Below are 17,314 nucleotides of genomic sequence, written 5' to 3'. Positions count from 1 at the left end.
ATACTTAGGAAAGATGTGCAGAGAAAGTGAAGAGAGTGTTGTAGAAAGGACAGAGAGAGAAATAAAGATCGAGACCCGAGAGCGGATAAAGGCGAAACAGATAGAAGAGATGGCACTGATGAGAGAGTGTACAGGATGAAGAAAGAGATGGGGGAATAAGACTATAGATAAAGGGAATGACATAAAAGACTGCAGGAGGGAGGGCGCCGAAAAATTGGGATGGGGAGAGAACAAGGAGAAGTGAGGGACTTAGAAAGAGAGACAGAGAGGGATGGATGGAGACAAACAGGGAGTGTGAGAGGAAGTGATCGAGAAGAAGACGAGTGAGTACAGGGTGGGTGGAGGAGACGGACTAGAGGGAGTGATGAACAGAGAGAGGCAGCAACAGAGAAAGAGAATGATGGGGACAGGAGTGGATATAAGTGATGGAGAAGAGACCTTTGTGTGGTCGTGAACTGAAGGAAAGAGTGCGAGAGATAAAGATGAAAGGGGAAGGAAACGACAAAGCAAGAAACAGGGAAGAGAGTGAGTGAGTGATAAAAAGGAAGTGATGGAGAGACTCAAAGGAGATGATCTGATGGAGACACACAGGGAGGAGAGTGAGTGATAAAGAGTGAGCGATGAGAGAGACAAAGAGGATAATATATGATGGAGACACAGGGAGGATAGTGAGTGAAGAGAGACAACAACAATATTGTCTGATGGAGACACGCTCAGAGGAGAGAGTGATAGATGATGATTGATGGAGAGACAGCGAGGATATTTTGTGATGGAGACACACAGGAGAGTGAGTGATAGAGAGGAAGTGATAAGAGACTCGAAGGGCATCACCTAATGGAGACTCATAGAGAGAAGAGTGAGTGATAGAGAATGAGTGATGAGAGAGACAAAGAGGATATTATATGATGGAGATACAGGGAGGAGAGTGAGTGAAGAGTGAGTGATAGAGAGGAAGTGATGGAGACAGACACAGAGTAGATTGTCTGATGGTGTCACGCAGGGAGGAGAGTAAGTGATAGAACAACAGAGTGATGGAGGGAGAGAGACAATGTGGATCTTGTATGATGGAGACATACAGGGAGGAGAGTGAGTGATAGAGAATGAGTGATGGGGAGACAAAGAGGATATTGTATGATGGAGACACAGGGTGGAGACTGAGTGAAGAGAGGGAGTGGTGAATAGAGATAAGGGCAATATTATATGATGGAGACACACACAAAGGAGAGTGAGTAATAAAGAATGAATGATGGAGACAGTGAGGATATTGTGTGATGGAGACACACACAGAGGACAGTCAGTGACAGAGAATGAGTGATGAGCGAGACAAAGAGGATATTATATGATGGATACACAGGGAGGAGAGTGAGGGATACAGAGGTAGTGATGGAGACAGACACAGAGGAGAATGTCTGGGGACACGCAGGGAGGAGACTGAGTAACGAGAGGGAGTGATGAATAGAGAGACAACGACAATATTGTGTGAAGGAGACACACAGAGAGTGAGTGATAGAGAGGAAGAGATGGAGAGAGACTTGAAGAAGATAATCTGATGGAGACACACAGGGAGGAGAGTGAGTGATCGAGCGTGATGGGGAGAGAGAGACCATGAGGATATTGTATGAGTGAGACACACACAGAGGAGAGTGATTGATAGAGAATGAGTGATGAGAGATATAAAGTAGATATTATATGATGAAGACACAGGGAGGTGAGTGAAGAGAGTGAGTGATAGAGAGGAAGAGTTGGAGATACACACAGATGAGATTGTCTGATGGAGACACGCAGGGAGGAGAGTGAGTGATAGAGCAACAGAGTGAAGGAGGGAGAAAGACAGGTTATCGTGTGATTGAGACACACAGGGAGAAGAGTCAGTGATCGAGAATGAGTGATGAGGGAGACAAAGAGGACATTACGTGACTGAGACGCAGGGGGGAGAGGGAGTGATGAATAGAGACAACTATATTATATGATTGAGACGCACACAGAGGAGAGTGAGTGATAGAGAATGAGTGATGGAGAGAGACAGGATATTGTGTGATGGAGACACAAACAGAAGAGAGCGAGTGATAGAGAGGAAGTGATGGAGAGAGACTCGAAGGGCATAATCTGTCACCTGAACCCACAGACCACAGTCCTTGAAGAAGCACTGACAGCCTCGGAAGCAGATCTGTGGACAGTGGAGTAGGCAGACCTTTTGCCTACACCCCACCCCCCCCCCCTCCCCAAGACATGTATGTACCCTGTGGAAGTCCTACATGAAGAGGTCAACCGGAGGGGCCCCTTCCACGTATCCTGAAGGGGGGTCCCCTCAAGTTTCGTTACGCCACTGGCTGCCCAGGCTCGACCTTAATAGAGATCGTTTTCAGAAAACGATCCATTGATCCACACTGGGGCGGAGATAGAACTACATCAAGAATAATTACATGTGTCATTAAAGTCAGGAGTTATGTTAAGAGTTTACAGCAGTTAACGAATTTACAAGCTCAATATAAGCATAGCACAGTATGTGGCAAAGCACAAGAACAAGTCGCAATCTGATTTTGGATAGTTAACGCATCGAAGGAGTATGTTTGAGCTTCATGTGAGGTTTGTTATTTACGCAGATTTTATATGATTATATGATTTTTGAGGCAGGGATAGAAGGAGATGAAAGAGGGCCTGAATTCACTGGAAAGGTCGTTTCAGGCGCTGGGGCCATTACCTGAGAATGAGAGGCGCTTTGTGGGTTTCTTTTTGAAATGCGGTGCTTCTAATTTACAATCGCTGCTGACCATCAAGGACGACAGGTCTTTTGGCCGGGTACATAAAGGTGCTTTGGAGTATAGTCGTACAGGCGAGGCAGGGGTTTTGTGTACAGGCAAGCCACTATAGAAAGCAAAGGGAGACTTTTCATGACCTCATATGTAGCTGAATTTGCGATAACTTGCAAGGAGATGTGCTGCTGACGGGAGGGTTGATGTGAGGGGAATAGTGAGCAGGGTATTGACAAAAAATAAGTGAGTGATACATTATTTGATTTGCTGCTTTTCGACCATCCAGCAGCCCTGTTACCACTCTTGGTAATTGTTGCCCCTCGCGAATAATTGTGATTGTTCAGCCAATCGTGGTTGGGCTTTTGACATCACGTTTCCCGTTATATGTTTAGGCCTACAATTCCCAGAATTCTTAGTGTTGTTGGTTGAGAAAACAGGATTCACCAAAAGTCTCCCTGGCAAAGTTGACAGCTTAAATGTCTATTAACCTCTTTGCAAGCTTAACATTTGTGTATTAAGAGTAGCTTCCTAAACAAACTGCAAAACTACATGGCAGGAAGATGATGGGTGGCAATGGGTATTGAAATCACAGATACATAGAATTTTAGATTGGTAGCAGTGAATAATGGGAATGTTTTTCCAAGAGGTTCTGAATGACATCAATTAGATGAGAGTGAAGCTCAACTTGTCTATGATATCACTCAGAACTCCATGCTCCGTGCTGTCCATCAGAGCAGACACCCAGTGCTGCAGTGACGGGCTCCCTGAGAGCCATGTCCGCATGGCCTGGAATTCCTTTTTAAAGTAGTGACATTGGGGAACACGTTTTGTTTCCCACTTATGCTACACCATTGCAGTGAATAACCAGATTTAGAATCCGGTTATCCATGCTAATGTCCATAGAGAATAAAATGATTCCTTGAAGGGGGCAAACAACACGAGAAGATTGATGTCAACTGGACACATTTTGTGACTTGCTGCCAGTCCTGTAGTTTCCTCCAATACCACTAAACATGCTAGGAATATGTAGGCCATATCATGGTGAGTAGAAAAGTTAAATGACAAGTCCCATTGTTTAGTGCTTTCCCTAACCTTTGCAATCACATGGATAATCAATTATTAACAAAGGTACACGTGTTCCCAAATAGCAAGGCCACTGGGTACTCAGTCTGTGCTAGAAAGCTGACCCTCCTTGAATCTTTTAGAGGTAGATGTTTTCGAGCAGTTAATGCTGAGCTCAAAGGCAGTGGTATAGGGTTGAGTGCAGGACAGTACATTACAGTACATTACAGTTATCATAGTTGTAATACAGGTTTGAATGTCTGTCAAGATTTGTGAGTATTTGTAACACTACAATACTATAATTATATCTCCGTACATATATATAAACGGCAAAAACGATGATCAAACAGTAAAAATCACACAATAGCAATCAATCAGACAATAACAAAACAGAGGTGAAATAAAAATACAGCAATAAAATCAGGCTCTTGGATATGAACACTGTATACCGTTTGGAATCACTAGATGATCTTGAATGCCGGAACATGCCTGGAAATAGAAACAAAAGAAATACTATGCAGCAATATAAAATATTGGAAATTTTATACATTGTTTGCAAGCATGTTCTATACACGATCACTACCCAATCACAAACGCTGTACTGCAAAATTGGGGACTCCAGTCCTTCCGATAGAATCTATTTATTTTGTTACAAGTTCACAAACTTTACTGTTGGGGTGACAGCAACAGGGCTGGACTGAGGAACCTAAAGCTACCCTGGCAAAAATGCTCAAACTAGCTCCTCCCTTCATCTCCGTGTGAAATCTCTCTATCTCTCTCTGTGTCCATCCATCCACTCTCTCTCTCTTCCAGAGTCCTGCATGCAAAGCAGCATCTTTGAATGCCAAAAATGTAAACGTCAGGGAATGCACTCCTCTTGGAAGTAAATTACTGTGCCCATCTTATCAGCCTATAGTAGGTTCTTCATGCGGCCCCCTCTGATCTCTGTTGCAGGGTAGAATATCCTCTAGGTGTAATATCCTCTAGGTTTACTTCTGGGGGCTTGCATATAGGAAAAATCAAAAGCAGGACTGGCAGCAAAGCCTCAGCAAGGCTTTCCGTGAACAGCACTGAGCTCCACGTTCTGGAAGCTGCATCTGCAGGGTCTACATGGACCTGTGTTGAAGAAGGTATTCAATAAGCTGGAGGGCAGCTGTCGCCCACATATGTAATCCTGGCAGTTGGGCATCCAGTACATTCCAAAAGTTTAAATGTTCAATCAACCAAGTGGAGAAAATTTTCTCGCCTTAAAGGATCTTGCTCTATTCCCAATATACACTCTGATGATGCGATGATTTGTAAGTAAGAAGACTATAATATGATTTGAAACTCAAACCTTTAAATAGCAAGCACAAATGTTAGTGTGTTGTACCATACCACAAACTTTGTTATGTCGTACTGCAAAATACCTAATCTACCATACCTATCACCCATATCCACCACACCTAATTTATCTTGCCTAATCTACTATACCTTCCAACCTACCTACCTATCAAACCTACCTACCTATCACCATAACCTAATAGTAGCTGCTATACCTGCCCGCCATACTATAATACCTAAACTGTCCATCATACCTACCACGCTAACCCAACCTACCGAACATACCTACATACCTACAGCACCTATCTACCATATGTAACCTATCATACCTATCTACATGCTCTCCTACCATGTCCAACATACTTTACCTATTTTTCTAAACCTAACACACTTTACATATCTGTCCCATTATAACTTTCATATGTACCCTACCTATCAGTATATTAAACCTATCCTTCTTAGCCTACCCATCATGCCTAACTGTTAGACCTGGCATCTTTTGGCGTGGTTACCCTGTCTTTTTGCTTTCTGACCTCCTGCATTTGATGGTATGCTGGACTTTGTTTTTTGCTGGTTTAGTTTCTCTGTGCACTTTTTCACTGCAAATCAGTGCTAAACTGCAAGTGCTCCTACTTTAAATTGTGTTATGATTGGTTTTCCATGAGTGGCATATTTGATTTGCAAGTAAGTCCCTAGTAAAGTGCACTGTGTGTGCCCAGGGCCTGTAAATCAAATGCTACTAATGGGCCTGCAGCACTGGTTGTGCCATGTCCACCTGGCAAGCCCTAACTTTCCCTTTTATTAGATATAAGTCACCCCTTAGGTAGGTCCAAGGTAGCCCAATGGGCAGGGTGCAGTATAAATGAAACGTAGGACATGTGCTGGTGTGTTGTGCATGTCCTGATAGTGAGATACTATGCATTTCGTTTTTCACTATTAAAATGTTTTCTTTCCCATAGGTGATCATTTAATTTTCAATTGGAGAAAGACAGAGAAATGGAGTTTAGGTTCCTTGAGCTCGGAAATTAGTAACACATCTTTTAATAAAGGTGGTTTTTAAATTGTGTATTTGAAAATGCCACTTTTTAGAAAGTGGGCATTTTCAAGCTTAACCATCCTGTGTGCCTCTGCCTGCCAGGCACTGTTTGTGCATTCACTCCAGACACTCACAAAAAGGGAGTTGAGGAGTGCCCTGCATATGGTGATGGGCCATCCTGGGATAGAGTGTTGGGAGGAGTTGTCACTGACACCTGAATAGGTTGTGCCTGATCTGCACAATGATATCTCCACCTCCTGTAGTGAAGCTGGACCAGGGAGGACAGAACTATTTTTTACTGAGTAAGAGGGACTTTCTGCCTATGACTTCAAAAAGAAAAGTAGCATACATATTGGGGCAATGACTGCAGAAATGTAGAACTCTTTTGGATCAAGGATACTGCCAAGAAGAAGAGCAGGAAGAGCTGCTAGGAGGAATATTGTCCCTTTGCTGTTTGTTTCTTTGGTGGGTTGGCCTGCAGTTGCTGCTTCTGTCTTGGGCAGTGAATGGACTGGACTGATCTTTCTGCAAACTTATTTCCTGAGTTTCTCTAAGAGCTTGAAATAGAGCTTGCTACTTATTGGAGTCGTCTCAGGAATATCAAAGACTTCAGCTTCATCTACCAACAACACTGGAAACTGTGTTTTGCGCTGCATCAGAAGAAAAACCATTCCGACACTGTCAACAACGCAGCTTCCGGCTCTGTGACCTTAAGGCACTGCACAGAGCATCACCCACTACACACAGCAACCCTGGTCTCACCGATGACGCCACCCGAAGATGCCACCGAGCTGCTGCTTACACCAGGACCTGAGGGCACCGCACTTCGCACCTTCTCGCTTCACATCGCCGCCCTGGTATCCTCAACGACAACGCTCCTTGCCGACATCATGCCGCCGTGGCCTCTGGGCACTGCTCATAAGTTACATGACAACCCTCCCCGTCTCACACTGCAGCCCTGGTCCACCGACTTTGGCACCAACAACGGCAGATTGTCTACCTACGACAGCGCTTCAGCTACGATGACAATGCAGATTGCACCGTGACCTGTCACCACCGCAACAAGCACTGCCCTAATTTGCACCGCAGCCCTGGTCTCACCGACGCTGCTGGATGCCGTCACCGAACCACTGCCTGCACCGTGACCTGATGGCACTGCATGCCGCACTGCTGTGCTTCGCAACAGAGCCCCGATACCGGCCGACACCAGCGCTCCTGACTTTAACCGCATGGAGTTCAAGCTGCCACATGTGTGACTCCAGGGCCTGACAACTCCTGCACTGACCTCCAGAACCAACGACACCGCCTCTTCAGAGCTCATCGCAAGATCCACGACGCTCTGCATTTCAAAGGTACTGTTTGCAGGTCTTCCCAGCACCATAGCTGGCACGCGACGCTGGGGCCAGGCTGAACTGTTGGACTTGTGTGTTCAAGATGCCAGAATAGCCCCAGACTGACCTATCCACTTCAAGGAATTGTATCTTAAGTCTATTCTTGCAAAATGTGTATCTTAATTACTGTATTTTATTTTTTTGGTCTTGTTTTACACAGATTAATATTGGCTATGTTTTTTTAAACTGATGTGATGTCCTTTTGTAGTGTTTTCACTGTATTACTGTGTGTTATGTGTAAATGTTTTATGCATTGCCTCTGTGCCAAGCTACAAAGGGGGTGAGCAGGTGTTATTTTAGAAGTGAAATTACCCTGACTAGAAGGAAGGGTCCCTACTTGGACAAGGTAAAAACCTACCAACAAGAGACCCCCATTTCTAACACTAATCTATTGTTCCTTGCTTATCTACCTACCTACCATACCTACTTACCTGTCGTATCTATCCTGCCATACCTAACACACCTACTACCATACCTATACTACCTTAAATAACATAACTTATTTATATACCTTCTTAATTTACCATACCTATCAATCCTGCCCACCATATCATATGTAACCTACCATAAGTACCCTACCATACCTTGCAGACCTACTATACCTTATTCATCTACCAAACCTATTGTACCTTATCTCTCATACGTACCATATCTGACCTGCCATACCTAATATATTGCCACCTCCGCATTGCGTAGATCTTCCACATTCTGCAGAGGTGGTAGTTTTGTAAAAATGAGACAAATTAAGTCTTAAGGTTCTCTAGTAAGAGTTTAAGGTTCTGCTGCCTACTACAGAAAACATTGTGCCTAACTCGATGAACCTCTAGTGCTGTTGCAAGTTTTAAAAGGCCTGAAAATGTAAATGCCATTGCTTACTCAAACATTGTGAGTGCTATTGTCTTTGGCACTGCTTGTTAGTTAAAGATATTTTGCCATGTTGCCATAAACTCAGCAATACCCTAGATTCCAGACTGTTCTCTTGTTAACAAAGCATTCAATTTAGGGTGTGTCCCATTCTATACTTAATCTGTCTGCAACAAATACGATCTGCAGGTGGCAGACAGGGCAGATATGTACACGAACCATGGTAAGGCAGGATCTCCCAGCTGCTGTTGACACTATTAATAACAGAGACTGGCGTGAGGGTGGGGAGAGGCTTGGAGTTGGGGTAGGGTAGTACAGGTGCTCATTTCATCCTACCTGGGTTTCTCGTGCACATTACTCGGGATAGGATTCACATTTTCTAAGTTTCTCCTCTCCTGTCATATTTATCTGTATATAATTTTCCATCACATGGCGAAGCCTTCCTTTTGAACGAAAGTTTGACAGTGGCTTCCCAGATCAGTCTTCACAGAAAAGCGGTCTCACTGTGAATTTAAAGTGCTGAATTGATTTGCAGGGTATTTAGCTTCCCTACACAAATAAAAAAATAAAAAAATTTAAAAAAAAGTTATACACAGCATTTTGCCTTTCTTTCAGTGCTAGCGAAAGCACTTTCACAATGACAGTGCTGCTCTTAGTACTTTAATCAGCACACCTGACAATCTCCTCCTTTCAGGTCTATTCTTGATGCAAGCATCTACCAATGACTTCTTCACATCCTGTGAAAATAAGCACTGCAAACATTACTACAAAGGAAAACACATTTTGAATCCACGTTTTTATTTCCTTACAGTGTACTTTGCAAAATATTTTATGTTTGAAAAGCTTTATTGAAAAATTTGTTAACAAGTAAAGACATCAGCAGAAACAGGAAATATGCTCAAACATAGTATAGATCATTAACAATAATAATATCGATGTTAAAGAGACAAAAAGCATTTTATGGAAATTTTAAAGATAAAGGGAAGGAGAGAAAAGGAGAAAGATAGGAAAGGAAGGAAGGAGGAGGGGGAAAGAAAGTAGCATTACAAAATATAAATACTAAAGATAATTACAGCATATAATCAAATGATATAAATGAACAATACAAAATGATCAGTATAAAAAGTGATATAACATGAGAAACCTGTAAAAGATAACAAGAAGGAGAGAGTTGCAGTCCTTCAAGGAGGTTTAAAATTTTCTGAATTGATATGTGTAGATTTCTTTAGAGCCAATCGATCCAGGTATGTAGTCAGGGGTAACCAGAAAAGTTCAGCATTACGTATTGGTTTGCAGGAGGAGGCAAAGGCAACATCAAGTCTGTGAAAATGACATAAAGTGTTCCACCAGTCTTGTATGGAGATGTTTGTGAGGGATTTCCAATTAGATGAGATGTGCTGGAATGAAAGAGCAAGCATTCGATCGAAAAGACCATGTGAGTGTGCAGGTAGTTCTAAAAAATCAGAAAGACTACCCAGAAAGAGAAGAGTGATTGCGAAAGGAGCAGAAAGTGTAAAAATGCGAGAAAGGTATAACCAAACTTTTCCCCAGAAAGCAGAAACAACAGGACAGAAAAAGAACAGATGAAGAAGATCAGCATTAGAAGTACCACAAGTCCAGCATTTAGAATCAGAAGAGGGTATGAAACGAGACAAGGAAAGAGGAGAAAGATAAAGTCTATGATACAGATAAAATAAAGATTGAGTAAGAGAAGCAGAACGAGAAATTTTTAAGGATCTAGACCAAAGCTTATCCCAGAGAGGAACAGACCAAGTACAACCAAAATCCGCTTCCCAGGAAAGCTCCAATTTAGTTTTGGCGCGATCTGGATTAGGAGAGGCGAAACATTTATAGATAAGAGATGCTTTAGGGAGGGTAGTGAGAATTCTAAGAAGAAGAGATGGAGGCACTAATGATGATGAAGAGGGAAGAGAATAATAACGGTCAAGAATTATTGCCATGAGATTAGTAAATTTCTGCAAAGAAGATCGGGGACAGTGAAATAAGAGTTGAAATTGAGGAAAGGAGCAAGGTAATGATCCATCAAAGAGTTGGTTAACCCACATGACACCCCTTAATCTCCAAGAGTTCCAAAAGATGGGCCTATTATTTAAAAGAATAAGTGAATTATACCAAATGGGGGTATTTAAAAAGGATTCACGTGTGATGGTAGTAGGGTGAATACTTTGAAAAATATTAACTCGTTATCCTCAACAAAAACACACATTTCTGAAAACACTGACAGACAAACATGGAGTCTCAGGCAAACAATGAATACTAAGCTGAAGACGCTCAAAAGAGTAAAAAAATCAATCAATATATTATATAATATAAAACAATATAAAATGAGTAACGTGTAAAATGGTCCTATACGCTTGCAGTCACTCTGGAGTCTTATTTGTTTGTAGGACCAAGGAAAATGCAACAAAAGATGACCTCTACAGCTGTTTATAGGACACACAAGTGGCTACTAAAGCTGAGGTTATCAGAGAGTTCATAGACTTCAGAGCGAGTGCAAGCTAGAGCATTTAGAACCTCCCATGATCATGTGTTCCCTTGGTGACTATTTAATCAGCAAGGATGATACAGAGTAGCGAGTATTGTAGCAAAAAAGCTTGAAAGGCGTGAAAGGCACAGAGGGCTACCTAAGCCAATAATGTCATAGAATAAGACAGCATAAAATACATTTTTTTTGTACGTATATTACAATTAGGGCTCTCGGTTTTCCGTTTTTACTTATTTTCACAGATAAATACAGACAGACAACATTCTTTTTCCTGTATTTAATTTTAAAAGTGGAAAAATACAGTTAATTTGGCTTCTTTTGAGTCACTCTCCATGCAGAGAATAAGGACTTTCAGGCCAATAGCTGTACATATTGGCAGCATGGGAGTTACAACGCTCAATAGAATTTGCTTAAAATGCTGTATTCCTCAATATGTATTGGTTCTGTTATGCTAATTTATTAATGTGGGTTTATTATTTTATTATTTTTGGCTGTGTAATGTGCTAAAACCCGATGGGTATCAATATGAGTGCACTTTTATCTGTTAAATAAATGTGGAAATATACGAGTTATCACATCATTTGTTCACAAAAAATAAAAAAAATATGGATTAATACCAATAAAATGACCAAAAAATGAATATGGATAAATACAGACGGAAATGTTCAAAAAATAAATAACATAAAACCAGGAGGCCTAATTACAATGTATGGTACTCAAAATGTGCTCTGCACCAAAAATGTATATCTTTTAACATGGTAAGTATGTTACTACTATAGTGCCCGACGCAGGGTCTTTTGTTTGTTTATCAGCTATGATGATGTAAACGAATCATGAGTTGTATCTTGAGTCATGTGACCTTTTGTGGTCGAAACGCGTCACCCGTTTGTTTTGTGAACTGAATAAAGCAAACTTTAATTCCGCTTGGACTGGAGTGGCTCGTTTTTCGCCAAGACTTAATCGAAAGTTTTCATTTGGGATATATTTGCAGTAGTGTCTGCATCCGAGCCCCAACACCCGAGGCTGGGCGACCCAACATCGCCAATTGAAACTGAAGCAAGTATTGGAACTCCTGCTGACCACTACAAGAAGGAGAAGAATTCAATTGTGGAGCTACGTTTTAATTGAGGGGAAGACCCACGTTTTATAGTGGAGGGTTGGGACCAAAAAACACACAGTGGATTTTATCTCAGCGGTCAGGGTGGAGGTCAATCGCATCCCACGTGGATTGCGCTTATTCATCATACCAACTTTATCTGACCCCAATTCTTAGTTAGAAAAGGAATGTAAAGAAAATACTAATGCCTGCTCCTGAGTCATGTTAGAGATTCTGACCAGGAATGCTGGGGCTGAACACAGAGATCTGAATGGAACGGATTAACAGCTTACTACTAGAAATCAAATCGGAGGCAGATCAGGAGTGGGTCATTAATACTTTGAAAACAATTGATGAACGTATCCAGATACATGAAAAGGAGGTAATGGGAGAAAGCAACGTAAGTTCCAACGAGATAAAGAGACTCTGAGTCAGGACGAGTTTTGACTTTCGCTAGAAAGTTTGACTGAGTGCACAGTGAACTAGTGAGAAAAATCACACTGCGATGATCAATGGATAAGTTGACTGGCGACTTTGAGCACAGATGATAGTACTGATCTAGGCTTAAGTGAGGATTCAGCCCCTGTACAAGTAGGAAAGGTCTCTTTTTCCCAAGAATATCGATTAATAAAACAAGACAAAAAACATTCTTTCAGGAGCGGATAAAAGGGCAGAGACAAAAAGTCCAAAACCAAAGGCGGCAGCAATGCAGGAAGAGATATCGAAACTGGCCTGGGAACAAGTGGCCAGATACAAGGGAAACAATAATGGATCCAAGAAATTCAAGTAATCAATTTACAGGTATTAACCTCTCAGAGAGGGTATTGACAGATATTAAAAATGATGTATTACTTCTGGGTCTGTATTCTTACCCCAATACATCCATTGATTATGCACAGTTGCGTGTGGACCTGAATAAATTTGCCCGCAAACTGAAGTTGCATAAAGTCCATACACTTGAAAAAGATGAGAAAACTTTGAGGCCTAAGGGACCCATGATCATTCATTCAAATCTATTTATCGACGATATTGAAACTCTCCATTATGATCTAGATTCCTCTGAAACTGACATTTTGACAAGTGAAATTCATGATCCTTTTAACAGTGTCCCAATTGAAACATTGGCAAGAGAATATGATATTAATACAGACTTAACTGTAGAGACCAGGTTTAAACACTATCGAAGTATGATCCACAGACAACCAGAGACAATATTGACATTTTCTGTGATTAAATGAGGCAAAATTTACTGAAATTGTGTAATGAGAAAGTCACTAAGCACAATGACTGCTGCCCCAAAACATGTCAAGGCGGGAGTCTCCAGGAACGGGGGGCCCCTGCATAGAAGGTGCGTGGGTGCCTACGCCGCTCTGAGGCTGGAGATGAGTGAGGACCACAGATGAAGGGGGAAACTCGATAAATGAGACCCCAAGAGAGGAACTGCCCTGTGGCGGAGCTCGAGTATTGGGCCTCTAATTCCACCCTTGACCGGCCTTCAGAACAGCAGGCAGTAAACACAAAGAGAATTGTGCAGAGGCCTCTGAAAGATCCAGGTGTGGGGGACCTGGGCCCCTAGTAGAGGAAGCAGTACACACTTGAGATGGGAGGCAATAATCCCACAGTGGAGGAGCTCCTTACCCCTACTCTTGCCTCGAGAGGGCAAATGCAACCCTTGAGATGATTACCCTAAGTGGTGAGTGAACAGTGAAGAAGGGCCCACCTACCCGGCCACAATAATAGCATCTGGAGAGCTTTGGTATTCTGTGGAGACCCCTGTGGGCTCAACCCACAAGCATTGGGGCTCAAATACCGACTGAGGGCCCCCCTATCCAGTCCAGCTCTACCGTGAGAGCCGGTGGAGCAGGTTACCAAATAACAGTGTTGAGACTTGCAGAGGGACTGGGCTCCTACCAGGGAGAGAAACCGCCCAGGAGAGAGTCTGCAATGGGGAAAACTGCCACAAAGTGGGACCCTGACCCACTGGACTTGGCACCCAAAAACATGGAGGGGCCCGAGCTGGTGGGCCTGGATATACAACCCAACCAGATCCTCCCACTGGCCCAATGCTTCAGGACATCCTCCAAGCCATAGAGTCCTCAAGGATGACTGTAGAAACTTAAATAGACACCCTCAGAGAGGACCTGGGACTTTTAGGGGTGGACCACCGCCTCCTGGCAGAATGACTCACCACCAAAGAAAGCCCCATAGCATGCATGGACCCGAAGCAGACCTCTACGGTGGACAAGCTAGCGGAAATAGAAGCATGGGTGCACACCCTCGGGCTCAGGACAGAAGGCGTGTAAAACAGATCACGCCACTACAACATGAGAATCGTGGGCCTCCCCGAAAAGACTGATGGCAACAACATGGTTGGATACATAGAGAAGTGGATACGGAAGTAAGTAGCTGAGGAAGGACTCTCTCCCTATTTTGCTCTGAACGGGCCCGCAGAATACCGGTGAAGCCCCCCTCTTCCGGGGGACCACGACAACCAGTGGTGGCGAGACTTCTGTTCTATAAAGACCAGGATCAAATGCTCCGGCAGGCCCGACAGAAAGGTCAACTAGTGGTGGACAACAGTACGGTCAGAATCTTCCCGGATTTCTTGAGGGAGGTCCAAAAGCAACGTGCATCTTTTCTGGTGGCAAAGAAGAGAAAACCATCTCAAATGGGAACTCCATACTCGATGATATTCCCGGCAAGGCTCAGAGATGTGACTGTGGGGGGGGGGGGGAACGATTCTTCAATACGCCCCAGGAGATATGAGACTGGATCGATCAGCAGGCACCCCGAACACAGGACTGGACTCTACGGGAATGGAGAGAGAGGAAGATGGGACGACAGAGAGAGAGGAAGGTCAAGTCTCTGGCTGCCTCTTCTAGGGCTGAAACGCAGCAGCAAAGGGACAAAGCAGTGGTGGCGATCGCATCACTCAGCCCCTCTGTAGCTGGAGAGACATCCTCATTGACTGGGGAGGAGTCCAGGGACTCTGACCATAGCTCCAGTTTGATGGGGGGCCTCAGCCAAGAGCTCCCTGTGGTGACCCCCAGAATGGCGGATGACATCATCTGACCTATGTACTGCACGGAAGTGTTGAAAGGGGGAGAAAAGGAGTTGTGGAGTCTCAGATGAGACTATGATACCTGGTCCCGTGGGACTGCCACTTATCACCGACATATGGAACACTGGATGAGGGTACCCGGGGGGCGGGGGAGAATTGCTTACCTTTCGTGTCTTGCACAAACCTCCACGAATTTCTTTCTTTTTGGTTGCATTGAATGCACACAGTTTGAATGGGGAGAGACACTCACTAGTCCTGGAGTGTGGGAGTTTGGAGGTTATACAGTTATTAGTTGGGGAAAATGCAGGAGATACATACAGGGCACTGAGGTGCTGGGAGATAGTAGTGGACATACAGCTTCTTGCCCAGGGGACATCTAAAGGCAGGGGAGAGCCATTCCTTACATGTTCTACATCAATTGATAGCACCACAACATATAAAGTCATAATGTGGAACATTAGCGGAATGAATACCATGAGCAAGCAACATAAAATATTCTCCTATTTGAACAAAAGTGGGGTCCACATCGCCCTCCTGCAGGAAACACGTATTCTGGCCACCAAGGGGGCCGCCTACAATGCAGATGGCATAGACAGGCATATTACACCTCTTACTCGGCATTTGCCAGGGGGGGGGGGTGTTGATCTAGATTAGAACCGCAGTCCCCATCCAACACACGGGAGACTTAGTTGACCTGGAGGGTCGATATGTAGTAGTCACTGGCAGGTTAGATTGCCAAGATGTAGCGGTAAATAACAGATACAGACCTAACACAGACCAGAGTGCATTTCTAGCCACCATGTCTGACACGCTAGTGCCTTACCTGCTGCATTCCACCATCCTGGGGGGAGACTTCAATTGTGTGGCTGACCTGATGCTGGACCTCTCTCACCCCCACTCAGAGATGCCCCTGCCACCAGGATAGCAAGGACCTTCACAGAGTGGCAGAATAGATGAGGGTTATTGGACTCATGGAGACGCATGCATCAGATGACTAGGGACTACTCCCATTCTTCACATATACATGAACTCCACGTAGAGTTAGATTCCTTCTTGTGCTCAACTGATATTCATGCCTCAGTCCAAGGGGTAGAATACTTGATGTGCAAGATATCGACCACAACCCTGTCCTACTACGACTAAAATGGGGGTCGCGGCAACAGCCCATCCCCACCTGGTGGCTCAAGCCGGAGGTGCTGGAAGACCAGGTCTTTCTCAAAGACTCTAGGGGACACATAACATACTATTTCTTAGAAAACTCTGACACAGCCTCATCCAGACTGTCTGAATGAGGTGTCTTTAAGGCAGTAATCTGAGGCAGGTGCTTGGCAACCTCCATCAGTGTGCACCGCACACTGGAGTTGGACGTGGAGAAAGCATACTGAGAACTACGTGAGTTGGAGAAATGGAGAATTGGACATCCAGAGATCTGGCAGGCACTCCTGGATGCCCAGGAGAAACAGCTGAGGTGCTTTGACTACAAGAGGTATATGGAACGAACCCATACAGAAAGAGATAGGACTGGCTCCCTCCTGGCTTGGCTGGCCAATCTGGCCCGCAGAGGTACGCCTATTGTAGAAATGGAGGATCATGCCGGACACCTCCTTTATAGACAGGAGGAGAAAAATGGTAGATTCCTGGAGTTTCATGTGACCTTGTACAGGGGCATAGGGGGACGGGAGGAAAGGGAGGTGGTGGACTTCTTTGCTCCCCTCCCCCTCCCCACCCTGACAGGAGAAAATGCGGAGAAGTTGGGGGCGGCTATTACCATACAATCAGTAAGAGTGGCCATTGAAGGACTAGCCAGGGAAAACCTAGGGAACAGACGAGCTCCCTGCAGAATGTTATGCTTCCTTTGTAGAGAAGTTGGCCCCAAGACTGGTGAGGATGTTTGAGGCAGCAGGAAAGGAGGGCACACTTCCCCGCACCACGAGGGATGCGCTAGTGGTCCCAATGCTCAAGCTGGGAAAATCACCCCTGGACTGTAAAGACTACAGGCCCTTATCTATGCTCAACATGGATTTTAAAATATCGAGCAAGATTCTATGACAAGACTCCTCCCATTCATGACGACTCTTGTCCACTCCGACCAGGCAGGGTTCATTCCGGGCTGTAGCACGCCCTCAACATAAGACGCTTGTTGTCCATAATGGAGGCGAGTGGGTTGGGAGAGAGTGAGCTGTCTTCACAATCGACATAGAGAAGGCCTTCAATAGTCTTGA

General features: G+C 44.1%; 1 protein-coding gene across 2 annotated transcripts in view; it reads left to right on the top strand.

The window, feature by feature from the left end:
* The window catches only part of LAD1 (ladinin 1), a 118,234-nt gene that overhangs the window by 86,391 nt on the left and 14,529 nt on the right, over positions 1–17,314 (top strand). The gene's annotated exons all lie outside the window — the stretch shown is intronic.

Source organism: Triturus cristatus, chromosome 1_1, assembly GCF_964204655.1.
Source record: "Triturus cristatus chromosome 1_1, aTriCri1.1, whole genome shotgun sequence".
Lineage (NCBI taxonomy): Eukaryota > Metazoa > Chordata > Amphibia > Caudata > Salamandridae > Triturus > Triturus cristatus.
Note: the sequence above shows the minus strand (reverse complement) of the source record. Positions and strands in the feature narration are given on the sequence as shown.